Raw genomic sequence first — 27,932 nt, forward strand, 5'->3', positions numbered from 1 at the left:
ATGGGTCCTTTGTAGGGACATGGATGCAGCTGGAAACCATCATTCTTAGCAAACTATCACAAGAAGAGAAAACCAAACACCGCATGTTCTCACTCATAGGTGGGAACTGAACAATGAGATCACTTGGACTCGGGAAGGGGAACATCACACATTGGGGCCTATCATGGGGAGGGGGGAGGGGGGAGGGATTGCATTGGGAGTTATACCTGATATGAATGACGAATTGATGGGTGCTGGCGAGTTGATGGGTGCAGCACACCAACATGGCACAAGTATATATATGTAACAAACCTGCACGTTATACACATGTACCCTAGAACTTAAAGTATTAAAAAAAGAAAAAAAGACACATGCACATGTACGTTTACTGCAGTACTATTCACAATAGCGAAGACTTGGAACCACCCCAAATGTCCATTAATGACAGATTGCATTAAGAAAATGTGGCACATATATACCATGGAATACTATGCAGCCATAAAAAAGGATGAGTTCATGTCCTTTGTAGGGACATGGATGCAGCTGGAAACCATCATTCTCAGCAAACTATCGCAAGAACAGAAAACGAAATACCACATGTTCTCACTCATATGTGTGAATTGAACAATAAGAACAGTTGGACATAGGAAGGTGAACATCACATACCAGGGGCTGTCATGTGGTGGGGGGAGGGAGAAGGGGGGAGAGATAGCATTAGGAGATATACATAATATAAGTGACGAGTTAATGCATGCAGCACACCAACATGGCACATGTATACATATGTAACAAACTTGCGCGTTGTGCACATGTACCCTAGAACTTAAAGTTTAATAAATAAAGAAATAAATAAATTTAATAAATTAATTCCAGTAACACATTGACAACCCAGTCAAATGGCTGAGCGGAGAGATATTACACAACTCACTCTAAAAATGTAATACAAATATTCTCTAAAAATGAACCACTTAAAATGCCTATGTTTATGATACTATATTTATAGTCATTTCAGTGAGTCCATTTGAATCTGTTATCAATATGGCTAATGATAATGATGACAAAAACACCCAAAAGCAATTTTATAGCCACAGTCTCCTAAATTATTTTAACCCACTTTTTCCTGCGTCTTAACCTCTGTTGTGTTTGTATACAATCACTTTCAAAGAGAAATTGCAAAAATAAAGGAGGAAGTTATTAAGTAAAATGAATATTTAACAACTCCCCAAACCCTCACTGTGGCCTTTTCCTTGAGACCTAGGTGGCAGTCTTGTGATACATGAGTCCTCATGATTTGCAGGTTCTGGGTCACAAGAGTGACTCATTCGTTACTAAGACACCTGTCTGATGCACAATTCCAAATGTGAGAGGAAAATGGGAAAAGCTTATGTTGTCTTCTATTTCTTTAAATGTGTCATTAACAATATTTGGAAGAGAAAGACAGGTATCTTTTTATTACTTTGAGACTTAAAAAGGTGCATGAATGTCATACAAGTATGTACACACATAAACAACTACTTATGGTTATTTATTGGTACCAACACAAACAAAAGTTTTCTGAGAAGAAATGCCAAAAAAGGAAATAGACAGTAAATCTTTCATTGCCTCTTAAGATGTATTTATGTTCATACCTGTGAAAATTTGGGGGACAAGAGGACGTGGGTAATAGTCTCTGCTGTGCCAAACTTAAATCATCAAATATTATCAAAATCATTCAGCTCAATGAGGAAAATCATTTATAAATGGGGATCAGAGACAGTTGTAGGGATCCACAGTCTCTTTTTATAGATCATAAAAATTATGGCTTCCAGAAAGGCAGATGTAGGTTTGAATCCTAACTCCATTACACTTCGTACATTTTTAAATATCACAAAGTTACATTTTCTGAGCCTTAGTTTCTTCATCTTTAAAATGATCCCAGAGGGCTGTTGTCAGGACTTACAGATGTATAAAGCAGATAGTTTAATGTGTGGCAGCAAGCCAGGTTCCAGACAAATTGTATTCCCCAAAATGGCCACATAGAATTAAAAGAAAATTTAAAGTTAAATCAAATTGCATTTATAGTTGTAGCATTAAAACTAAGGTGGAAGTAGGACACAAACCCATGTCCGAGCACGTTTACTTCTAATAAATAAATGCAGTGATTGAGGACTCATCCTTTAACACACACACTTACAAGTATATTATGAAAACCCAAATGAATATTTTAGGCTATGTTGTACAGCAGAAAAATTCTGAGCTTTGAAGTCAGAAATTTATCATTTACTAGGTGTGTACCTCAGACAAATTATTTAACATTCTCAAGCCTTCATTTTCTGATCGGTAATTGTAGTACATTTATGGGAAAATACTGTGTTTCAGGCACGTATTAAACCTGTCAACATGTTTATGCACTAATTTATTAATTTATCCAGCATCTTCAAGATGTTAGCCACTGTGAGAAGCCCTGAGTATAGACGCGTGAATGGTATTATCACCATTCCAACTTTCAGCCAGGTGGAGGAAACATGATTTTACCCTTTGTGGTACTTTCTCATTTTAAAATGGCATATTAATAGTAAGTGGTAAAAGGATTCTGGGAGAGATAAAATACAGTGAGATAGGCATTTAAATAGAGTTAAAAGTGATGTCTTCTCTAGTGAGGCTTTATTTAAATTGAGACTTGATGGATGAAATGCAACTAAGCAAACAATGTTTTGGACATGGAAGACAGTTTATTTGAAGGATAAACGAAAGCTCTAATATTCCTTAAAATGAACCTATTTAAATGTGGAAAAAATATTCTAATGTTGTGATTCTATGTAAAGCTGTTAGATTTCTAAAGACATAGGTTGAGTCTAAGCTCTGTTTCTTAACAGCCTTGAATATTTCATTAACCTTTCTGAGACTTTGTTTCCTCATTTTGATTTTCAGTAAATATTAACTTTCTTATAACCTGTGTTCCCCATTGTTCAGTCTTGGCATGTTGACATAGATAGAAGGTGATAACTTGTAAGTAAGAGAGGTGATGACGGAGAAGTCACTGAAAATCATGTATTCACTTAGTGCACATAATCACCCAGAAATTTTAGATATTTATATAACTTTACATTTTGTTCATGTTTACAATAACAAAAAAAATAGTACTGTAGTCTACTCGTAGATGAGATTAACTGATGCACATCAATCTTATTTATTTTCCTAGACATGCAGGATGGCTACATTTCCAAGTCTCCCTTGCAGTTAGATTGGGATCATGTGGTTAGGTTCTGACAACTGCAATAGGGACATACGCATATTCCACTTGTAGGTTTGGCCATAAACTAATTTATACAATTCTCCATGCTATGTCTTTCCATTTCATGAAAATCGAGGAGGTCATATGTAATGGTGAGCAGAGAGAGTCTGAATCCCTAAGTCATAATTTGGAGAAGAGCCACCAGGAGACCTAGATTCTGCCATGTGAGCAACAAATGAACTTGAACCACTGAGATTGGGGATTGTTTATTGTAACAGCTAACATCCCATATCCTGACTAATGCACTAATCATGTCAGAGGCCATTATGGCAAAAAGACTTTGAATAAAAATTTGATACTTATGGAAGTTATTATCTCTTTTTTTCTAATCCTTTCTTTTGAAAATGGTACATTACAATCTATCTTCTTTTCTTAATTAAAAATCCACTTTTGGGACCATCTTAAAATGAATCATATAGGATGGGGTTTGAAAGACAAAAGCACTCATACTCCATTAGGTTGAGTTTTAGCCACAAAACGATGACTAAAATCCCAATGTATTTCTGTCTTTATTCTTTGTAAATAAATGGAAATGGCTAATGTCCCCATAAAATATGAACAAAAGGAGTCCATAATAAAGGCAAAAAATGTTCCACTACATTAGATGTATTTTGCTCGAAAGAATTAAAATGTACATACACACACAGGAGAGAGAGAGACAGAGAGACATACAAATTTCTACAACACTGACATTTCCATTGTACTGAGAAATGGCCCTTTTCTAGGAACATATGATTATTAAAAGCCTTAGGCCTAATTGGAAACCACTGGTGCAGGTTAACATGGTGGATGACCACCAAGGGGAGAGTGTAATATAGTGGAAAAGCAAAGGACATGGGGTCAGGCCTGAATTTTGCCTGTTTCTGTCTGTATCACTTAGGTAAGGCATGAGTTTCCCCATATGAAAAGACAAAATAATTATTTTTTCAGTATAGTCTTTTTTTGCTTTGTTTTGTTTTGTTTTGTTTTAGACAGGAGTGAAGTGGCATGATCTCAGCTCACTGCAACCTCCGCCTCCCGGGCTCAAGCAATTCTCCTGCCTCAGCCTCCCTAGTAGCTGGGATTACAGATGCACATTACCATGCCTGGCTAATTTTTGTATTTTTAGCAGAGACAGGGTTTTGCCATGTTGGCCAGGCTGGTCTCAAACTCCTGGCCTCAAGTGATCTGCCTGTCTTGGCCTCCTAAAGTGCTGGGATTACAGGCATGAGACATCACACCCAGCCAGATTTTTTTTAAGTATAGTCTTGAGCATTAAATTACTAGTCTGACATTTCTCTGCTTTTTTAATTCTTACACTCTGGGTGCTGTGCTTGAAAGAGAATTACACAGTTTTGCAGATTTATGTTCTTTATCCTAAAGGCTATTCTGTACCCTAAGGATTATTCAACAGTTCTTCATAGATCTCTGGTCAGCTACCTCCCACATATCTCAAAACATCCATTACAAAACTTTAATCACTTCCTTCTGACTTTCTATTCTACTACTCTCACTTGCTGTCCTGGCCTCTTTCTACTCAGAAATGGAGACTGCATGGCCAGAACCTGCCTCCTGCCGTATCATGGACATTTCTATTTCTTCAGCTTCACCATCTACACTCAAGGAAAAAGTCCCCTCTCTCTGGACAGAGACTAATCTGCCTTCCTGTGCTCCTGAATGCATTCCTTGTGTCTCATATGTGAGCTTGCTCGGTTGTTGGTGATTCATCCTGTCCTTCTCCTTCAATCTTCCCTCTCATCTACCGCTCCTCCACAGCATATCAATGCACTGAAGTCCTCTTGTGAGGGAAAAAATAAAGGCAGAGAGGATATTTCCCCTCATTTTTGTTTTCTGTTTTGCTTTTCCAAACTCACTCCTTTCTGTCATTAGCAAGCTCCTCCTATCAACGATGGTATCAACTTCATTGCTTATTGTTCTTTTAAATCTATTGCAGGAGGACTTCTCCCTTGTCTGCAGCATTAGAGCTGCTCTGGAAAATGATCTTCTAATTGCCAACTTTAAGTTAGTCCATTCAATTCTTTTTTTTATTTAACTTCTCTGTAGCATTTGATGCTGTTGAGATTCTGTCTTGACACTGTCACTTCCTTTCCATTTCTGATATTTGGTTTATTTGTTTTCCCTCCTACCCCTTTGATCTTTTTCCTTATTTAAATAGTCGATGATATACTATCTTTTTGCTAGCATTTTAAATGCTGGCATCGGCCAATACTCTATTTGTCATCTTCTTTTATTCTCCACATTTTTCTTTTTAAAATTTTAACCATTTCCTTTAATTTCACTACAACAGATATGAAAATATTTCCTAAGTTTATGTCTCCAACTTAATATCCCTAATTCTAGACCCAATAGTCTACTCAACCTCCACACTTAGATGTCGAGCAGCCATGTCCAGCTTGAGATGTGAAAACTTCAATCTTCGCTGCTCTTCCTCTAAAAGCTGTTTCTCTTTCAACCTTGGTTGACAGCGTAACTTTGATGTTTTTTAGTTTTGTCCTTTATCTAAAGTTGCCTAAGATTCTCAAATTTCAATTTCTTCATCTATAAAATGAGAATAATGCTAGTTAATAGAATAGAATGATACAATAATGACAAGAAAAACTATAATTTACTGCCTATTAGTTTTGTTCTATGTGCCAGTCACAGTCTTGATATTTTACAATGATTATTATTTATAGAAGGAGAGTAGGGAGTCTTGATATTTTACAATGATCATTATTTATAGAAGGAGAGTAGGGTGTATAAGTGGTTATTGCTTTTGCAACTAGGAGCCTGGGATTTGAAACTCATTTCTGTTTTAATTCCATTCTCACTGAAGCATGGAACTTCAGCGTCTATATCAGATGGTGCTTTTCCGGAAGAGAGAAAAGCTATTCTTCCAAGTCTGTATTCTTGGAATCTTGGACAGTTTTATTCTTCCTCTACCCTAAGCAAATCTTTACACCTATGAGATAATCCTGCATACCAAATTTGCAACCCATAGCTGGATTCTTGATTTCAATGATTAACACTTAAATAATCATCAAAATTTCAAAGACATACATAAAAACCGATATTCAGTTTTCCAAACCATAACCAGTTAGCTAATAGAATAAAAAAAGTAGAAAGCTAGGGCTCTGCTTTGGTATTGTGAGACCGAACATACCCAACTCAGGTGCAGATAGAACAGAGACCTTTTATGAACATAGGAAAGACTTATTATTTATAAACAAAAAAATACCGTTAGTATTTGCCTTTCAATATTAATTCTCCTACCAGTGATTTTCAAGTTAATCCCATTGATTTGTGAAATAACTTGGATTTCTTAATATTTTTCAGCACTTCATCACTTCCACTTGGTGAGCTAGCTCAGTAGCAGTGGGCTATATGGGCTCAGAAATCAGTGCTTCTTAAGCTCTTTGTTAGCTTTTATTTTGTTCATTTATTTAATTTTAAATTATGTGCCAAATTTAATCACTGACAAAATCTTCCCAGAAAAATTCACGAAGACAACTTCACAAATACTTGTCAAATATCAAATATTACTTGAAGAAATAACAGGCCACCTGAAGCCCATCTGTTAACCCCTTATGAATGTACAGACCCTAGGTCAGAATTCTTTTGTGTTAAAAGATCTTGGAGGGTCTAGGAATCCAAGCTTCTCCAAATACAGGAAGCAGCCAAATTCATTAACTGCATATCCATTTATATAATTTTATAAAGTCATTTACTCATTTTTTTTCTCACTGTAACTGGTTTCCTGGGTTCCTTAAGCATTCTTAAAGTCTAACAATTATTTAGAAGGGTTTCTGTTTGGAATTAAAGAATTTTGCTGGCCAGGAGCAGTGGTGCATGCCTGTAATCCCAGCACTTTGGAAGGCTGAGGTGAGTGCATCACTTGAGGTCAGGAGTTCGAGACCAGCCTGACTAACATGGTGAAACCCTGTCTGTACTAAACACACAAAAAATGAGCCAGGCATGGTGGTGCATGCCTGTAATCTGAGCTACCTACCTGGGAGGCTGAGACAGGAGAATTGCTTGTACCTGAGAGGTGGAGGTTGCAGGGAGCCAAGATCGTGCCATTGCACTCCAGCCGGGGCAACAAGAGTGAAACTTCGTCTTTAAAAAAAAAAAAAAAAATTGCCAGAAGTCAATAAATTAAGCACTTCTTTTTTCTATGTCTGTCGGGAGAGATTGTATCTTTATAGTTTTCAGAGAAAATCTTTGGACCTGAAGAATTAACATTAACCATTAATAAGCAAAATAGAAAAAGAGACACATATGGTACTGTAATAGTCTATATGTTGTAGAAAATCAAGAATATTTGTTTTATTTATTTTATAACATGGTCATTTTCAAAGCACATTTTTGACTTGTCTAAGTGGATTATATGAAATGTTTTACATTTAGCTTCAAAGTCTTTTGCAGACGCAGTCACTAAACTGTCATTTATGGAGAAACAATTTAAGTTTTCACAAACTGCTATTGGTTGTATAAAACAAATCTTATGAGGTATTTTTCTTAATTTCAAAATGATACATATAATACATATTCTTCTTTAATGAATGTTGTTCTCATTATTTTTCTGCCTTGCATTTTCTTAATAATTTCTAATTTGATGCTTAATGATATTGAGCCAGCATTCAGAGATGCGGTGATTTTTGGGACTTGGTCTCAAATAGAAGTTTATAAAGTGAAAAGAAGACATCTCAGACACAAGTGGGAAGAGCAGGCAAAATCATAAAGACGTGAAATACCACCACATTTTATAACCCATTCCCTTACTCCGAGCACGATCAATTCATTTAAAAAATTTAGGGTTGCAACATTGGTATGTCTTATGTGTCTTTTTGTTTTGGTCATGGGTTTATCATATCTAAAGGAAAAGGAAGTCCACATATAGCATCAACCATCTTTTCATCTTCGTTTTCAATCTACAATCACTAACAAACCCACCCTACATTATGTAATGATGCTGCTATCCAGCGTTTAATAAGTTCTTACTATGTCCACACATGATGTGTGATTTGCACTGTGTCAGTAAACTTGCTCAGTGACTCTATGCAGCTAGTAGATACTACGTTTTATTCAAGAGGGGAAATTAAAGCTCAGAAAGGTGACATGAAAAATCCAAGACCAAACAGCTAAGGGCAGACCTAGGATATGAATCCAGACATTATGGCTTCAGAGCAGATATCCTTATATACTGTAGCATTGTTTGTGATATAGTGGCAACTTTGAACAGAAAACATAGCAAACCTATAGCATTTTCCCCCTGTTTGAACTTGAATCATCTTCTTTTTCCTTTATCTTATTACACCTTTATTCTCCCACCCCTCTAGCCTCACCACTCCCCTCCATACAATTAGAGACCCATCTTTTGGGATTAGAGACAGATGTTCTAAATCACAGTGGGATAATTTTTTTTTTTTCTTATGGGATCACTGACCTATATTTTCCTTTGCCGTAGGACTCTATTTCTGGAATTCTGATGCTTATACAAAGGGGGAAGTTCTCCCGTTGTGTTTATGAATACTTGTTCCTCTCTTTTTCTCTGTTTAGCTTTTTTTCATGGGTCTAATAGATAGAAACCCTCTTCCCCATTGCATTTTGGTACCAGTTAAATTGAAATACAAAATAACAAGCTAGATAGGGAAAATATTATATTTCCATTACTAATACAAGCTGATATTAGAAAATATAACTAATATTTCTACGAAGAATCTCTTTCAAATAGTTAAAATTTAAAACTAAGCAAACATTGCTCAGTTCCATATAACACTGGTCTGGGACAAACTGCAACCCCACGAGGGCAGAGTATAATCTACAGCTTCTGCAAGCAACTTGCACCTAGAAGGAAAAGGAAAAAGAGCAAAGGGCTTATACATACACAGTTTATCCTTCCAAACTACCAAATCAAATGTGTCCTCCTTACCCGCAAGAGAGGAACTCATTTGGTGACAGGAAGAAAGAAGCCAGAGGAGTCCCTGACAAATGGAACAAAACTTCTGAAGTGGAGAACTGCCTTCCCATTCAACATTCGCATATTGTTAAAATAGTATAAAGATTCAATTGTGAGATGAGCCAAATAAAAGACGTGGCTATCACCAATAGGAAGACAGTATAAAATTAGAATGAAGGCAAATGCCACCCAAAATGATCTTTTAAAATGGAAAATGGAGGATATTTCTTTAATCTAGAGAGATTTTTCCCTTGAGATAGATAAAAGTGGCCAGTAAATTTATTATATTTCTACCATATAATCACAGTTTTTATAAGTGTTTTCTGAAATTGTATAACCTGACCAAAACATCTCAGGTCAGAAGAGTATTGAAAATGATTCTTCGGATGCTTTGGTTTAATGTTTGAAAGATGATAGGATTATGATTTGTCCTAAACTGCTCAGCAGAGCACACATTTTAAGAGCAAAGCACATCATAAAAAAAAGTGTCTGTTTCTTTTGTCAATTGCTATGATCCCAAAAAGAGCTGTTGAAAATTGAAGAATAAGAGAACAGACCTCTTCTTTTGTTGTAGGAGAAAGTTTTAAAAAAAAGTTAGGAGGGGAATAATAGCTGAAAGTTGAGATTTGGCAGACAGTATGATGTGATCTGATTTTCAATCAATCCTGAAACTGAGAATTTAAACACCTCCGTCTGATATCAAATAGAAACGACCCATCGGTCATGCGGTCAGTATTTCTGAGCTCAGGATGTCTTGCAATAGAAGATTTTCTGCTTTATTTTATTCTTTCCCCAGCTCTAGCACATTCCCCAACTCCCTCACCTGCTTTTAGTCCAAGCCGATAGCTTGATGAGACAGAGCTGCATAGTAGAAATAGTGTTAGGATAAAATAGAATGCTCTTGAATATCAACATGTTAGGTTCCACAATTATAGGAGAACTATCTCTGAGCTTCCAATCCATGTGTAATTGAATGATAATACTATGTTGCTGCTTTCCAATGAAGTATTTTTAATCTATACTCTGGATAATCCATTAGAGCAGGCGTGTGCTTCTTGTCACCCGGTGTGTCTTAGAAAAACGGCACCGTGGCATGGCACATAATAAAAGGTCAATTAAGTTTTTAGGACAGGTGCGGTGGCTCACACCTGTAATCCCAGCACTTTGGGAGTTTGAGGGGGGCGGATCACTTGAGGTCAGAAGTTCGAGATCACCGTGGCCAACATGGTTGAAACCTCGTCTCTACCAAAAAGTACGAAAATCAGCCAGGCTTGATAGTGTGCACTTAGAGGTGCAGCTACTCGGGAGGCTGAGGCACAAGAATTGCTTGAACCTGGGAAGCAGAGGCTGCAGTCAGCCGAGACTGGGCCATTGCACTCCAGCCTGGGTGACAGAGTGAAACCCTGTCTCAAAAAAAGAAAAAAAAAATCAATTAATTTTTAAATTGAATTATATTAAATTGAGCAGTGAGAATGAAATATGAACATATAAATAGAACCTGAGTCACACACAACATAACACTTGTTTCCCGAGTGTTGAATTCTGTCGTTTTTGTTTCAGGAACCTACATGGAGGATACTTGTGTAGAAAATGGCATGAGATGTTTAAAGGAATAGAGACGTGTGTCATACTTTTTTTAAATTTTTGCGTTCATAAATCTGAGAAGACAGGAAACCAGCAAAATTTATCCTTTTTCTGAGTTTAAGGACTTTGGGTAGATTGAAAACTGTTTTAAAAAAAAAGTAGGAATTTATCTCACTCATCACACACACTTATTTTGTTCCAACAGGTGTATGATAACTTCTTCCATTTATAAAGATTTTAAATTAAAAAATATATATATTTGCACAAAACCTTGTTGCATAAAGCGCTAATTAAAAAAATTAAATAGTAGGCCAAATAAATATATTATGGTGGATAAAAGCTCAGATTTTGGAGTTCTTACAGCTGAGGTTTAGTTTAATCACCTGTGGGACCTTGGAAAAATTACTTAAGTTCTCTGAGCCTCATTGTCCTCATTTTATAGATTGGGAATCAAATCGTACCTGCCTCATATTGCTGTTGTGAAGCTAAGACACCACATGTAAAGTACTCTTTGCAGTGGTAGATAGAAAATGTTAGTTAATTTTGGCTTTTGTTTTTATAAGAGAACACCTGTTTTGTCCCAGGCATTATAATAGGCAGATAATATCACTTATAAACATAATTAGAAACTGAAGGTGAGAAAAATATGACTTGTTTGAGGTCACAAGACTAGTTAGTGTAAAGCAAAGACTAACATCCCTGATCTTTTGGGCATTAGCACACTTTTCTTTCTTTCTTTCTTTCTTTTTTTTTTACTTTAAGTTCTGGGATACATGTGCTGAACATGCAGGTTTGTTACATAGGTATACATGTGCCAGGTGGTTCACTGCACCTATCAACCCGTCATCTAGGTTTTAAGCCCTGCATGCATTAGGTATTTCTCCTGCTATGCCTTTCTTTTCCCCCCACCCCCTGACAGGCCCCAGTGCGTGATGTTCCCCTCCCTGTGCCCATGTGTTCTCAGTGTTCAACTCCCACTTATGAGTGAGAACATGCGGTGTTTGGTTTTCTGTTTCTGTGTCAGTTTGCTGAGGATGATGGTGTCCAGCTTTATCCATGTTCCTGCAGAGGACATGAACTCATTCTTTTTTATGGATGCATAGTGTTCCATGGTGTATATGTCCACTAGCACACTTTTCAAGATGAAAGAAATCCAAGAGGGTATGTTGTTCAATAGTACAGCAGTTTGGTACCGCAATTATGGACTACGTTAAAAGTGATCAATGGAAGATAAGACTCTTCCTCCCCACCTTCCCCTACACCCATCCCATACACACATTTTAACTTTGAAAAGTTTAAAATTGTGTGCCTTGTTGTAGGTGTTAATGATGACATTGGCCACAGGGGGGCTGATCAGGTGGGAGAACCTCACAAGGCCTCCCTTCCTTCCGGGGTCCACATAAACACATGGAACCAGAGTCCCAGGTATTATCATAGCAAGTCTGATCGTCCAGAGTATAGCTTCACTCATGGCATCAAGTCTGTAAGGTAGAAATTAACATCCCCATCTTATAGATGAGCAAACTATGGCACAGTATGACTAGACAACTTGCTTAAGACCACAAAACTAGTAAGTAGTAGAGATGTTATCAATGCCAAAGTCAATCCGATGTAATTGTCCTCAAGCAGTGTGTATTATATTTCTAAGGTACTTTTGTGCAAATATGCTACTATATAGATATATTAAATTATAAGATTCATTAATCTGGGATGTGCACATGTCAGAACAATGCTAGCTGGTAAATGTTTAAATTATCCCAAGGCTACAGAAAAAAATCTTCAAACATTTTGCAGCCTCTAAACTGTGAAATGGCATAGTAGAATAGAAATTTTAGGACTGGATAAGTTCTGGATGGTATTGAAGTTAAAAGATTTTGTTATAATCAGTCAAGTATTAGAATGCCTTGACTTGAATGAGTGATTAACTATCAACAAATAGTCTGTGACTATTATACCAGTAGAGACTGTATATAGTTTTCAAGTTTTAAACACATTTCTGGTGCCTGATAACCATTATACTGCTTCTTTGGAATAGGGTTTTTTTTTGTTTTTTTTTTTTGTACTAATAATCATGGTGTTTTTGCCTCATTCATTTTAGAATTATATTTTATTTTAATATTTAGGATCAGAATTATTTATAAAATCGTATGTGTTGTGTGGTCTGATCCTGTTTCCAACAACCTCACAATATACTTGAACACTAATAACCAGAAAAAAAGACCCTACATACCTGTAACTAACTAAAAAGCCTGAGAGTTATCTCACTGGTGGGCAGGCTGGAAACCAAGCTTGATACAACCTTTGTACTTTTATGTACTTTGTTTTCTCAATCATATAAAAGAAGGGAATGTCAGATCTGTGTCATAGCGTTCCCCTCTTAAACACCTTGGAATACCTGTTACAGAGGTTCCTTATGTTTCAGTTCAATCCTTTCTCTAGATCATACAGAAATAAAAATGTAAAGAAGTCAAACACAAAATGAGAATAGTAAATCGACAGGAAAGTGCTCAGAAACCACGAGGCCAAATCTACCATAGGAACTCTTTGGTCTTTTAGGCAGGACACAGTTTTGAAGTTCAAGGGCAAAGTCCTTGTGTTAAAAGGTGAATATTTTCAGAGTTAAAAGCGATGATCTTTTATATGTTTTTTTAAAAAATGTCTCTGCAAAGCCCCAAAGACCCAGAAAAGAAATAAAGGGGTACTTTATTCCCCCCTCATTTCTCATTTTGTTTTTCTTTGTTAATAAGGAAGTGGAGCTATAGTTGAGGTTATGACTGTGACCTCTTTGTAGTGTCCCATTAGAGAACAGGCCCCATTTTCAGGGAGCAGTTGTGCTGACATAAGAACAAATGCTCATTCTAAGATGTAGCCTGAACTGGCCAGCTCAGAACTGAGAATGTCTGTGTCACATCTTTGGAACAACGAAAGTGGAACTATGGCCAGGGTGAAGGTGGAAGTCACAGAGGAACAAACATTTATCCTTTGATAAATCCTACTGCACTGAAAGTCATCATGAGGTACTTATGAGTGATGACATTACAATTTCTTGCCCCAAGAGTACAATTGAAGCAAAAAACCTAGAAACAGAAGCTGAACTTCAGACACAGTTTTTAAAAAGAAAAATCTAAAGACATAGCAAAGATGACTGTCTGATATTCTCTTTCTCTGGCAAAATTACCCCTCAGGTAATGATTACTTGATTCTTTGGTCAAAGGGGAAATAGAAGGCTAATACAGAGGAAAAACTATTATAGGCAAAAGTGTCAGACTGGGTGGAAGAAAGGTTTGGGGAATGGAGATGAGAAATAAAATCTAGTCCAAAATGTTACTGTGCAATTAAATTAAATAAAATATATACTAATACAAAAGGAAATTTGTAACATATTCCTGAGTGTAAAACGTATGTAGATCTTTTTTTGCACATGTCCGTATACATATGTACACATATTGATGGACACATACACATATAAAATTCCTTCAATGATTATAGCTGGGGAATGAGGATAGAAGATGACTCAAGGGGAAAACGTTCCTTTTAAAAAAATAGACATTGTTTTGTGTTTGAATTGTTTCAAGATTTAAAGCAACAATTTAAAAATATAACATGTGAGAAGACACTGGGGCATATTTAAAAAGGAATAAATTTTGTTCTTTCTAGGTCAACATGGGAAATAATACTTTCATCCTCTTCTCTAGTGTGTGAACTCAAATGGGGCAGGATCTGTCTTTAACAATTTGGAATTTCCAGCATTGACCACTTACTCTGGCAAGTATGGAGTCTCAATAAGTTTTTGTTGAATGAATGGCACAGTGAGTGGACAAATGAAAGGAGAGAGCTGAATAGCTAAACGGCGAAGTACGGGCTTTCCATCCACATCCTTCAGTTCACCTGTCTTTCAGAGTTACGCTGTATTCTCTGAGGACCCTCCTTGAGCAGGGAGTAAAGACCACGGCTGTTCTGGAGCAGAGGCTGTCCTGGAAGAGGAACAGGGTCATCTTTCTGCCCGTTCACAGCCCTTTGGTTGACATGTCCAGTAGCTGAAGATAGAGAGAAAAGTTGTGAAGTTTTTTTTTTTTTTTTTTTTTTTTTGAGATGGAGTCTCGCTCTGTTTTCCAGGCTCGTAGTGCAGTGGCGCGAGTCTCGGCGTGGGCACTGCAAGCTCCGGCCTCCTGGTTCAGTGCCATTCTCCTGCCGCTCAGCCTGCGGCCGAGTAGCTGACTACAGGCACCCACCACCACACCGGGCTAATTTTTTTGTATGTTTAGTAGCGATGGGGTTTCACTGTGTTAGCCAGGATGGTCTGGATGTCCTGACCTCTTGATCCGCCCTCCTTGGCCTCCCAAAGTGCTGGGATTACAGGCTTGAGCCACCGCGCCTGGCCTAAGTTTCTGTGATTAGCCAGAATTGGGTTCTGGTGAGCAAAACAGATAACATTTGTTTACATTAATCTCATTTATAAATTAGATAAGTCACAGATATTCTCAAACAGGTCTCAATATGTAGATCAGAAGAAGGTATAGCATATGATGCCTTTAATACAATGAAAATTATTGTTAACTAATAGGAATATTTCAACATTAAGTGATAAAATGAGAGCAATTCCTCCAGAAAAAAGTAGAGTTAATTAGTATTAAATGCATGCATGGCAGCTTAGTTTGTGGTACTTTACATGAACTGGACTTAGTGTTTATTTGTTTGTTTGTCTCTTTAAATACAATGAGGAATTAAGAATTGGGGGCAGAGTCATTAAAACGCATTACAGGACTGTAATTCAAACTTAACTAATTTTTAAAATCTGCGTCTTTAGCTGTGATGAGGACAAGAAAAGTAACCTCTTGTATGGAGAGGAGGCGAGCAGAGAACAAAGAATAGAATTTCCACTATTTCTTGGAGGTAGGGTTTTTACAAAGACAGATACTCTTGACCCAGCAATCCCACTACTGTGCATCTACCCAGAGGAAAAGAAGTCTTTACACGAGAAAGATACTTTCACGTGCATGTTTACAGCAGCACAATTCACAATTGCAAAAATCTGGAACCAGCCCAAATGCCCATCAATCAATCAAGGAGTGGATAAATAAACTGTGATATATATATATGTGTGTGTGTGTGTATATGTGTATATATGTGTGTATATATGTGTGTGTATATATATGTGTGTATATATATGTATATATATGATGGAATACTACTCAGCCATAAAAAGGAATGAATTACTGGCATTCACAGCAACCAGGATGAGACTGGAGACTGTTGTTCTTAGTGAAGTAACTCAGTAATGGAAAATCAAACATATGTTCTCACTTATAAGTGGGAGCTAAGCTACGAGCATGCAAAGGCATAAGAATGACACAGTGGACTTTGGTAACTCAGGGGGAAAGGGTGGGAAGCAGGTAAGGGATAAAAGACTACAAATTGGGTGCACTGTGTACTGCTCAGGTGATGGGTGCACCAAAATCTCACAAATCATCACTATTACATATTCGGCCGGGCTCGGTGGCTCACGCCTGTAATCCCAGAACTTTGGGAGGCCGAGGCAGGTGAATCACTTGAGGTCAGGAGTTTGAGACCAGCCTGGCCAACATGGTGAAACCCTGTCTCTACTAAAATACAAAAATTAGCCAGGTGTGTTGGCAGGCACCTGTAATCCCAGCTACTTGGGAGGCTGAGGCAGGAGAATTGCTGGAACCTGGGAGGTGGAGGTTGCAGTGAGCCAAGATCGCACCATTGCACTCCAGCCCCAGTGACAACAGCAAAAATCTGTCTAAAAAAAAAAACTTACTCATGTAACCAACCACCACCTGTTTCCCAATAACCTATGGAAATAGAAAAAATTTTAAAAAAGGCAGATACTCTCAAACTATTCCTCATCTCCTGATAGTATTTGTGATGTGAAAACCTGTGTTTTCATCTTGCCCTTCTTTTCTATTGGGGTGTGTGTGTGTGTGTGTGTGTGTGTGTGTGTAATATCTACAGGTTGGCTTCTCTGGGAAGACAAGGCAGAGCAAGGAGTGCAAAAAGTATATCGGGAGTAACACCTGGGGAACTTCAGAACGGATATGAGAACTGACTAAGCCCGAGGCTATTTACCACTGCCTTGCTCAGGTCTTGGCCAGGGAATGCTTGAGAAAAAAATGACCTAGGCTGTAAAGCTCACATAACCCCAGGGAAGCTAAGATCTAGAGGACATTAGCCAATCGCACTGCTTGTACCAGACAATGAGTTCTTTCTTGAAGGAAGATCTGAGCAGTGTATCTCCAGCTCTCATTTCAGTCTAATAGATTTGGACCTCCTGGTAATATTCATCAAGTTTTGAAAATATATGAAAATATATAAATGTTCTTCTCATCTTTACACAAACTTATATGATAAATGGATATGTCCAGATTCTTGAAGTGATTGTAAAATAAGTCCAGTATTTCATCTCAAAGAGTGATTTTTTTTTTTTTTTTTTTGAGACAGAGTCTCACTCTGTCGCCCAGGCTGGAGTGCAGTGGCGTGATCTCTGCTCACTGCAAGCTTTGTCGCCTCCCGGGTTCACGTCATTCTCCTGCCTCAGCCTCCCTAGAAGCTGGGACTATAGGTGCCCGGCTGATTTTCCACCACGCCCGGCTGATTTTTTTGTATTTTCAGTAGAGACGGGGTTTCACCGTGTTCACCAGGATGGTCTCGATCTCCTGACCTCGTGATCCGCCCGCCTCAGCCTCCCAAAATGTTGGGATTACAGGCGTGAGCCACCACGCCCGGCCACAAAGAGTGATTTTTATCATTTCTCCAATCTTTGGTTATTTCATGGAATTTTACATTTTTGAATTTCAGACTACAACTACTAACTCTTAAAAACGTCTTCTATAAATTTATGGGTACAAGTGTGGTATTGTTGCATTTATAGGTTGCATAGTGGTCATGTCAGGGCCTTTAGGGTATCCGTCACCCAAATAACATACATTGTACCTTTTAAGTAATTTCTCATCCATCCCCCCTTTCACCCCTCACCCTTCTGAATCTCCATTGTCTGTCATTCCATGCTCTACATCCACATGTATACATTATTTAGCTCCCACTTATGAGTGAGAACATATATTTGTCTTTCTATGTCTGACTCACTTCACTTAAGGTAATGGCCTCCAGTGCTAACCATGTTGTGAAAGAAATACTTTTATCCTTTTTGATGACTAAATATTATTCCATTGTGTGTGTCTGTGTGTGTATGTATTCCATTTGTGTGTTTGTTTCTATTTTGTGTGTCCACATTTTCTTTAATCAATCATCCATTGATGAACACTTAGGTTGATTCCATATCTTTGCTATTATGAATAGTCCTGTGATAAACATATGAGTGCAGCTATCTTTTTATATAACAATTGTTTTTGTTGTTGAGTAGATATACAGTAGTGTGATTTCTGGATCAAATGGTTGTTCTACTTTTAGTTCTTTGAGAAATCTCCATGCTGTTTTCCATAGAAGTTGTAGTAATTTGCATTCCCACCAACAGTGTATAAGAGTTCTATTGTCTCTACATCCTCAGAAACATCTGTTATTTCGCAACTACTAACTCTTAAAATATACTTTTTCGGCTGTGAACTCTTTATAGCATTTTAATTTAAGTAATATGGCCAGAATATCTATTAGTATTTTTATTATGTTAATGAATGTAAAAATTTTGAATCCACTATATATTTATTCAGATATGCTAGACATGATGCCAGCCATGATTTAACTCATGCTTTGGGAAGTGGAGAAGAAAATCATTTGGTTAAGTAGTTAATTTAGTTAGTTAGCTATTTTTTTTTTTTTTTTTTTCATTTTTTAATTATACTTTTAAGTTCTAGGGGTACATGTTGCATAACGTGCGCAGGTTTGTTACATATGTAATACTTAATGCCATGTTGGTGTGCTGCACCCATCAACTCGTCGGCACCCATCAAGAATTCATCATTTATATCATGTATATCTCCCCAATGCAATCCCTCCCCATCTCCCCATGATAGGCCCCCAGTGTGTGATGGTCCCTCTCCCGAGTCCAAAGTGATCTCATTGTTCAGTTCCCACCCTATGAGGTGAGAACTGCCCAGTGTTTGGTTTTCTGTTCTTGTGATAGTTTCTAAGAATGATGGTTTTCCAGCTGCATCCATGTCCCCCTACAAAAGGACGCAAAACTCCATCCTTTTTTATGGCTGCATAGGTATTCAACATGTGTATATGTGCCAAAATTTTCTTAATCCAGTCTGTCACAGAGGACATTTGGGTTTGATTCCAAGTCTTTGGCTTATTGGTGGAATAGTGCTGCAATAAAACATACGTGTGCATGTGTCCCCTTTGTAGTAGAATAATTTAAATCCTTTGGGTATATACCCCAGTATGGGATGGCTGGGTCATATGGTACAATCTAGTCTAGATCCTTGGAGGAATTGCCATACTGTTTTCCATAATGGTTGAACTAAGTTTAACAATCCACCAACAGTGTAAAAGTGTTCCTATTTCTCCACATCCTCTCCAACACCTGGTTGTTTCCTGATTTTTTAATGATTTGCCTTCTAACTGGTTGTGAATGGTATCCATCATTGTGGCTTTTGATTTGGCATTTCTCTGATGCTGAGTGATGAGAGCTTTTTTTCATGTGTCTGTTGGCTGTAGAATGTCCTTCTTTTGAGAAATGTCTGTTCATATCCTTTCCCCACTTTTTGACTGGGGTTGTTTGTTTTTTTTCTGTTTTTTCTTGTATAATTTGGTTTGAGTTCTTTGTAGATTCTCGGATATTAGCCCTTTGTCAAGATGAGTAGATTGCAAAAAATTTTCTCCCCATTCTGTAGGTTGCCTGTTCACCTCTGAATGGTAAGTTTCTTCTTGCCCTGTGCAGAAAGCTCTTTAAGTTTAATGTAGATCCCATGTGTCAATTTTGGCTTTTGCTGCCGTTCGTTTTGGTGTTTTTAGACATGAAGTCCTTGCCCATGGCCTATGTCCTGAATGGTACTCACCTGATTTTCTTCCTAAGGGTTTTTATGGTATTAGGTCTAACATTTAAGTCTCTAATCCATCTTGATTATCTTCGTATAAGGGAGTAAGGAAGGATCCAGTTGCAGCTTTCTATCTTATGGCAGGCCAATTTCCCAGCACCATTTATTAAATAGGGATCCTTTCCCCCATTTCTTGTTCTCTCAGGTTTTTCAAAGATCAGATGGCTGTAGAATGTGTGGTAATTATTTCTGAGGACCTGTTCTGTTCGCAAATTGGTCTATATCTCCTGTTTTGGTAAGCCAAGTACCGATGCTGTTTTGGTACTGTAGCCTTGTAGTATAGTTTAAATCAAGGTAGCGTGACGCGCCTCCAGCTTTTGTCCTTTTGACTTAGGATTAGTTAGCTACTTTTTGTAAAGAATTTCAGATTTCAAGATAAATAATATCCGAACTGAGTGTTTAAGGAGGAGAGGATCACCAAATGAAGAAGGGGCGAGGGAGCTCCAGAAAGGTAACTTATCACATCAAAGTAGTGAGGAATAGAGTGTGTGACCCCCGTAAGGACAGGAGTGAAGTTTGCATGAAGAGATGGTGAAAAACTCACTGGATCTAGATGGTGAAGGGTCCATATGACAAGGCTGTATTAAGAAGCATTTAAGAGTATGGCTTCTGGTGTCATAAAGAGCTGGACTCTAATCAGTGTTCTGTCATTTTCCAAATAACAATGATGACTTTGTACTGTTCCTCGATCTTCGGTTTCCTCATCTGTACAATGGGAATGGTAAAGCCTATTTTAAATATTAAACGATATAAATATAAAGTGCTTATTCTAGTGCTTGGCACATAGTCAACATTCAATGATTAGGTAATATTTAAACATCAGGCTATACATATCATTAATGTTATAATTATTTTATATTTCAGTACCATATTTCATCAATTAATAGTAATCAGTAAACATGTATATCTTCTCTTTAGATAAGACCCTCTTCCATATGGCAGGATCCTCATAACAGCCTGCAATCTGAGCAGCAGGAAGGAGGTTCAGAAATTGCTTTTACTACTGGAAGCAGATTGTATGCTACTAATTAGATATGCAGAGGGAAGCCCAGCACATGTCTCCACGGCACTCATTGCTTTAGCTTGCTTTCACAACACCTCCTAGAGGAACAGTCTTCACCTGTCTGTTTATTGTATTTCCTTTCCTATAAGTTAGTGAAAACCCTGGGGTTACAATCTTGAAATAGTTAAAAGAAATAAACAACTCAAATAAAGTCCTCAGTTTAGGCTTGTTTTCCTCTCTCTCTAATAATTAGGAATAAGTCATGCCCTCGATTTATTCTCCAACGGGAAATGTTTGTAAAACTAGCAAGACACAAGCAGCCAAACAGTAGGACAGTAGATGGCAGATTTTTGCCAATCACACGTTACTTTTCTCCCGCCCTCACCTACTACACACCTGCCTTCAAGCTGAACCAGAATATGTGGTTATGTGTTCATTTCATGAGTGTGAGATGACTCAAAACTTCAACATGTTGATGAATAAGGACACATATAAAATAGTAGTACCTCCTAGTTTGTGGTTCCCCACTTTTAGTCAACTGACCCCTATACCCATCCCTAATACTACTTCCACTGTGACTTTAAGAATGCCAATCTGATAATGCAGACCCCCTGCTTCAAAACCTTAAGGAGTTCACTCTTGCTTTCTAGATGAAGTTCAAATTTCTTAGCTTAGGGCTCAGGCTATTTTAGATGTAGCCTCCAACTACTACCAATCCCATCTGACATTCTTTCATGTTGCATTGTTCGCTGTGAGCTACTAGAGGCAGCACCTTTGCCTGACACTGGAGCCCCTCCTTTGTTTCCTCTAATGCTCACTGGTATTTCAAACGTAACTCTAGGGTTGTCACTTTTTCTTAAATGCTTTCCTTGACACCCTACCTGACCTGGCTACATTTGGGTTCTCTTTTCTCTGTTCCCATAGATACCTGAATAAACAGCCTTAAGAGTTATTACAGGGCCAGGCGTGGTGGCTCATGCGTGCAATCCCAGCACTTTGGGAGGCTGAGGTGGGTGGATAATGAGGTCAGGAGTCCGAGACCAGTCTGGCCAATATGGTGAAACCCTATCTCTATTAAAAATACAAAAATAAGCTGGGCATGGTGGCAAGTGCCTGTAGTCCCAGCTACTCAAGAGGCTGAGGCTGAAGAATCGCTTGAACCCGGGAGGCAGAGGTTACAGTGAGCTGAAATCGCACCAACCTGGGTGACAAGAGTGAAACTCCATCTCAAAACAAACAAACAAACAAAAAAGAGTAATTATAACTACCTGTTGAAATACAATGACATTCATAATTTTAGACAAGGAAAGGGAAGGGAAGGTTAAAATAAGATTAATAACAAAAATAGATATATCAGCCCTGCTAAAAAGGAAATTAAAGAAAAAGATAACATCATAATTATTTATGAATGTTTTGCAGATCCAGTGAGAATTACTGTAGGACATTCTCTTGAACATACTTGCCCAGGCTTGCTTTGTACAAATATTATGGACAAGGTAAAAACTAAGCAGAAGGTCTAGGCTATGCATGCATATATAACATAACACTAAAAGTAATAATTGATCACATTTCTTGAGTGCTCACTATGCTGGCCACTTTTCAGACATTGCTTTTGAAGCTTGTAATGAGCAGTAAAATATGCTTCCTTTATGCAGATGAGAAAACTGACACAGTGCAAACTGTGTCAGATCTTGAAGTCAGTGAGAGGAAGAACTGAGAGTAAAACTCGTGTCTACTTGATCTTAATTTCTGTAGTGGTTACAGGGGTAACATTGAAGATACCTTAGTGAATTGACAAAGGTGAGGTCGGCTGTGATGAAAACCTCCAATATGGTTTGACCAACCTGTGTTATTCAGTATAACCAAACCTAAGGGGAGAATAGGCTAACCTGATGTCCCTTTAAATGTCCTGCTTATTATATGATTCCAACAACTACTGAGAGACAATAATTCGCTGCAGGGAGTGCGGAAGGAGTCTTTGTACTAACATAATATGTTTCAGTGATCTCTTCAAATTCGGGTTTTTCTATCCAACTGTGGGGAGAGATCCTTTCTCTTTAATTCTTGTATCCCTAATGTCAAATTTGGTAGATACTACATGGAAGGAAGTCGATGTTTCTTAAACGGTTTTTAATAAGTGTAGTTTATCACTCTTTTTGATAGAACCCATTGCTAAATGAAAAGTTTAGAGCTCTCTTGATAGTAGATTTCTAGATTTGAAAGAAATGTAAGAGTTAGATAATTCAATACTTCATCTTATAGGTGAGACTGAGATTGATGGGGGTAGCTGACAAAACTAAGGTCACACGGTAAATTAGTGACCAATTCACACTTACAAACACACTTCCACCTTAGCCACCATCATAGCTTCTTGCTCCTTTGCAGTTTAGTTTCCTCAGAACTGAAGAGCTCTTAGATTGATAGCATTGATATTGATGCGGGATCTTGGTGTTCAAATAGCCCACCCTGTCATGCTCAGATAACACCTTTGCATACTTCTCTGCTCATTTTAGGGTCTGGACACCAAGAAGTATAACTGGGGAAGTGTTTTTTTTTGCTTATGCCCAGGATGATGGCAGAAAGGCAGTGCATGGAGCCTGTTGTTCAGGATTCCCACTGAGAGTTGAAACAATGGGCATTGCCTGAAAAGGTTTCCTAAGATTTTTGGCTACCGCGTTTCAAACCAAAATATTGAGATGTGGCGTATGGCCAATATTCATAGCCCGCTTAGCCAATGAATCTTTATAGAGCTATTACCAGAAGGATTTTCATGATTAATACCATCACAATACGAAGGAAATTTATTTGCAAAATAAACCCTTGGGCTCAGTAAACAAAAACACAAGTACATCCAGAAGCCTGAGTTACCTTTGCCAAATTCTCTATCATCAGGCAAATGCCCAAAGAAACCCTGACTCCCAGCCAACATGGGTTTCATAGAGAAATATGCAAGCTTCTGTTTTAACTTTCTTCTTCCTTTCATGACTGCCTTTTGAGAAATATTTACAGAAAAAGTTTATAGACCTGTATTCCTAAATCTATAGTATTATAGATAGAGTTCTTAGATTTTGGAAGATAGGGACACATGATCAAATTTTTAATGTAATACTCTGATTCAGTCAAGATGCCAATGTCTCTTCACATTGCTGAGACCTAGAGACACTCAGAGACAGAGGGCAATTTTCCTGGGTATAATCATGACTCTTTGAACTGAACAGCTAAAAACACTTCAGTCTATTTAGTTCTCTTCCCCAAACCACTTTTCCTTCATTGCAACAATATGTTCTTCATCTGGGGAGAGCTGGATCTTTTCAATCCATGTATAACATGGAAATTCATAAGAGAGGCTGCCCAAGATAAAGTTTAACAAACAACGGTGTACCAGAGATGGCTTGTGAGAACTAATTGTTAAGTTTTCAGGAATCTTGAGAGCCAATTGCTAGCCGTGGTAGGAATATTGACAACATGGAAACTGTCAAACACAACAAATCAGGGCTTTTTATTTTGTTGAGTATCCCACTGGAAAGTGTTCACATATTAATTCATTCCTTCAAGGCTGTGTTAAAATGCTACCTCCTTTTTAAAGCTTTCTGTGACCCACCTAGGTAGTCTTAACCCCTCTCCTCTAAACTCCCAATAGTATTGTATTTTGAACTTCTTTTAGGAGAGGCATCATTTTCAACCACAAAGCATGGAAGTTCATTCCCATCCACATACTTTATATTCTTTCTGGTATATCAGTTTATTGGATATTGGATTGCTATATGATTTTTATAAAACATCCTGTAGTTAGCATGATGCCCAGCAGGTTTGGCAAGCAGAAAATACTTTGCAAATTAAGTCAATAAAACATTAGCTCACCAGTGATCCAAGACTTTACTTAGGCTCAGTTATACCATTGCTGTCATTAAAATCTCGGTTGTCATTCTACCAGTGGAAGCCATGACAGCATCAGGATGTTGATATGACGTGTCATCCAAGAAAGGTGGGAGTATGTGTGAAGGGGAGGGTCTCAACCCCTGTACTTTAGCTTCTGCGGAGATAAACTCCTTATCTTTTAAAGGCTGGTCATTTGCTCTAGTTTTTTGTTTGTTTGTTTTTGTTTGTTTTCTTTTTTGAGACAGAATCTTGCTCTGTCGCACAAGCTGGAGTGCAGTGGCAAGATCTTGGCTCACTGCAACCTCTGCCTCCTGGGTTCAAGCGATTCTCCTGCCTCAGCCTCCCAAGTAGCTGGGATTACAGGTGCACGCCACCACACCTGATTAATTTTTGTATTTTTGTAGAGAAGGGGTTTCACAATGTTGGCCAGGCTGGCCTCGATCTCCTGACCTCAAGTAATCCACCCCTACTTGGCCTCCCAAAGTGCTGGGATTACAGGCGTGAGCCACCGCACCTGGACCCTATTCTTTAATTATAAAATTGCTCTCACTAGGGAAGAGGGCAGAAGAGGATATGCTGTCTTGTGCTTTCAAAACATCAATTATTTCAGGAAGTACAGAATATAATGATAGTAAACATTTTGGCAAGATAGGACAGCTGCCTGCATGTTTAAAGAAAGCAGAAGGATTCAGAGAAGAGTGAATGATTAAAATTTTGGTGAGTCATTCCTTCACTCATTCACTGAACTAACATGTTATTGGGCAAATAATACATTCTAGACTTTCTTTCAGGCACTGGGGATACAAATATAAATAAGAAATTATGCATCCCTTTGGAAATCAAAGTCTATTAGAAGAAGTTGAAGGTGGAGGAAATATATTTAGGAAGAGATTTCATCAAGATTATGGGAATATTAAAAATGGCAAATTAAGAGACCAAAAGAAAAACAGTTTTAAAGTGAAATCTGTTACTTCTAATGCAGAAATAGACAAAATTTTTTTTTTGTATAATTAGAGTTGAGACAGAGAGAGAGAAGGGGGGGGGGAGAGAGAGAGAGGGAGAGAGAGAGAACAAGAGAGAGAATGAATGTCGGTTTGAATAGATCCCTCATTCCTCTTGCCCAGATTTAGATTTCCAAAGGTATATATAGATGCTATTTATACCCAGTGGAGCCATTAGTGCTGAAGAGCTCAGCTACATGGCTAGTCATTAGGAGGAGGCAATGAGGAAACCTATTTCCCTGAGGTCTTCACCCTACTTCACTCCCACAACTTCAGTCGGCCCAGTTGTGCCATGGAGACAGCTACAGCAATTCCATTCTGATAGTGGCACAAGATAAATCACTGGAAACCGTTTTGCACTTGCCCAGAGACTTTCAAGAGAGAATCTCAAAGTGGATCTGGGCTGCTGTGTGCCACAAAGAGGACCAACATTTCTCTTTGGCTTTAAAGGATGTCCCATTGTGAGAATGAACTTTGGGTTTTATCTCTCCCTTTGAAATAGAATACATCAAAGTGAGACATCTAAAGGCAAAGACACAATGATCCCCAATCCAAAGCCAGGTTCAAAAACACAGAGATGAGTTGTGTTATTATGAAATTGTATTCGCTGGCTGAGATGGGGGACAAAGAAAGATGAAGTTACAAACATAAAATAGGTCTTGAAATTCCTATTAGTCTTGGGCCCCTGGGCACAAACTTTTTCAGCTAGACGGTTACTTTTTAGAAGTATGGGAGCAATGGCATGGGTAGCACATGAGGCTTCCCTTTCCTCTCATTCTGAAATGTTCAGAATTATTAATGTGAGATTTATTAATGATTGGATGATGGATGAGGAAAATTAGTTTTGGAAAGTTGTTAGCATTGAGAATTTTTTCCTTTAGGAGGCCCAAGTTCATCCTATGAGGGGTGCATCAAGTGTCAGGTTTTATAAGTACAGCAGTAACTTTCCATATGCCAACTTCTTAAAGCATATGTCTAAGTAAGGTATACCTACCTAATTGTAACTGGGCTTTAAACCTGACATTTCAGTTAAATTATATATACATCAATCATTTATTAAAGGATAATCACTTATTAAAGGATAAATGCTTTCTAGCCCAGCTGGATTTCAGTACAGAGAAAAGCATTTCAAATTCATTCATTATTTTTTTCTGCTTGTCATCTATTACCCTGTCTACTTTTTGTTATAGTAATACTGAAACAGTTTTTTTTTAAAATTCATTCTACATTCAACACGTATTTACTGAGTATCTACCATGGGACAGGTAAATTTTTAAAAAATGTGTGGGTACATAGTAGGCATGTAGATCGATGGGATACATGAGATGCTTCAATATAGGCGTACCATGTAAAATAAGCACATCATAGAGAATGGGGTACCCATTCCCTCAAGCATCTATCCCTTTGAGTTACGAACGATCCAACTACACTCTTCATTTTATTTATTTATTTTGAGACGGAGTCTTGCTCTGCCGCCCAGGCTAGAGTGCAGTGGCGCAATGTCGGCTCACTGCAAGCTCCCCCTCCCGGGTTCACGCCATTCTCCTGCCTCAGCCTCCCGAGTAGCTGGGACTACAGGCGCCCCGCCACCTCGCCCGGCTAATTTTTTTGTATTTTTAGTAGAGACGGGGTTTCACCGTGTTAGCCAGGATGGTCTTGATGTGACCTCGTGATCCACCCGCCTAGGCCTCCCAAAGTGCTGGGATTACAGGCGTGAGCCACTGGGCCTGGCAACTTATTTCCTTTCTTTTGGGTGGATACTCAGCAATGGGATTCCTGGATCATACGGTAGCTCAATTTTTAGGTTTTTGAGGAATCTCCAAACTGGTCTCCATAGTGGTTGTACTAATTTACAGTCCCACCAACAATGTACAAGGGTTGTCTTTTCTCCACATTCTTGACAGAATTTGTTATTGTCTGTCTTTTGGATACACTGAATAGTATATTGATCATCATCTGATGATCGATGATGTTGAACACTTTTTCATATGCCTGTTTGCCACTTGTATGTCTTCTTTTGAGAAATGTCTACTCACATTTGTTGCCCATTTTTTTATTGGATTATTAGATTTTTTCCCTACAGAGTTGTTTGAGCTCCTTATATATTTTGGTTATTAATCTCTTGTCAGATGGGTGGCTTGCAAACATTTTCTCCCATTCTGTGGGTTGTCTCTTCACTTTGTTGATTTTATCCCTTGCTGTGCAGAAGCTTTTTAACTTGATGTGATCCCACTTGTCCATTTTTGCTTTGGTTGTC

This window comes from Rhinopithecus bieti, unplaced genomic scaffold, assembly GCF_001698545.2.
Source record: "Rhinopithecus bieti isolate Rb0 unplaced genomic scaffold, ASM169854v2 scaffold_11161, whole genome shotgun sequence".
Classification (NCBI taxonomy): domain Eukaryota; kingdom Metazoa; phylum Chordata; class Mammalia; order Primates; family Cercopithecidae; genus Rhinopithecus; species Rhinopithecus bieti.